Below are 1,143 nucleotides of genomic sequence, written 5' to 3'. Positions count from 1 at the left end.
ACACACACACACACACACACACACACACACAACTACTATTACTGCATCATCTACGACACGAACGTCCAATGAACCTTTTCTTGAGCATTTGAAAGGTTGTTTCAAATGGAAAGCCCATTTGGAAGCAAATACGACCTGAAAGCCAATAAAAGACAAGCATAATTTAACTGATAAAAGTCTACTTGAACCCCTCCCCCCACTCGTTCTTAAAACATAAATTATTTAATCAATTTGTCTCACGTAATGTCATGGCGATCCAAATTTGGACCTAGAGAGCTTATGCTGTTCATTGTTCTTCTTATGAAGGAGAACCTTAAACCAGTAATGCTATAAAGTTGCCGTTCACGCCGAAGGTACACAACCGACACCAAATTTCGCCAGGAATACAGTCAAGGCTGATAATCTCAACACTGAACAGAAGAAAAAGAAGACAACGCTAGAAGAGCATCCACAAAGCAAGCACTTCCCCTAAAGCACTTCGATAATGTCACCCTGATACGTTATACGATTTACCACAGAATACAATGACAGGGCGAAATAAATATACGAGTGTGTAAACAACGAGCCAAGTTATTCCCCCTGTTTCCGACAAATCTAGGAAGGAATGGGATCTGAGAGAAGGCGAAAATGAGGTAGAAAGAAAAAAAAAACAAAGATAAAAAACAACAACCCATGTTTCCATCTCGGGATCAAAATGCAATGCTAGCAAAATGGTTTTCGCTTCTCCCTCTAGCAGTTCCTGTCTTGTTTTCCCCAAAACACACTCCAGTATCGATAGATACATCGTAATCGGACAATCACACATTACTTTCCGTTTACAAAGAGGCAACGATGCAATAGTCAACCTGCAAACATGGAAAATCAGAGAGCATCGGGGTGCATGTCACACTAAAATAAATGCCAAGCATCAAACCCAAGAAAAATCCCCAGTAATTATTATTGATTTAGTTTGCAATTTTGCCTAGCGTTCACTGTTTAGAAGAACTCATATAAAACCAGCAGTTCCAATGTGAACTTTATCCTTAACTGAAGCAGTGCCTATTATTATTATTCCATTGTAACAAGAAAGAACCGGTCTCGACGAGGGTCGATATAATAAACCACCTCCAGATTTTATTTCTTCTCTTTTTAAGGAGGGGAAAG

The sequence above is a fragment of the Aplysia californica genome, unplaced genomic scaffold (assembly GCF_000002075.1).
Source record: "Aplysia californica isolate F4 #8 unplaced genomic scaffold, AplCal3.0 scaffold00192, whole genome shotgun sequence".
Taxonomy (NCBI): domain Eukaryota; kingdom Metazoa; phylum Mollusca; class Gastropoda; order Aplysiida; family Aplysiidae; genus Aplysia; species Aplysia californica.
The sequence above is the reverse complement of the archived record's forward strand: the minus strand, read 5'-3'. Positions refer to the sequence as shown.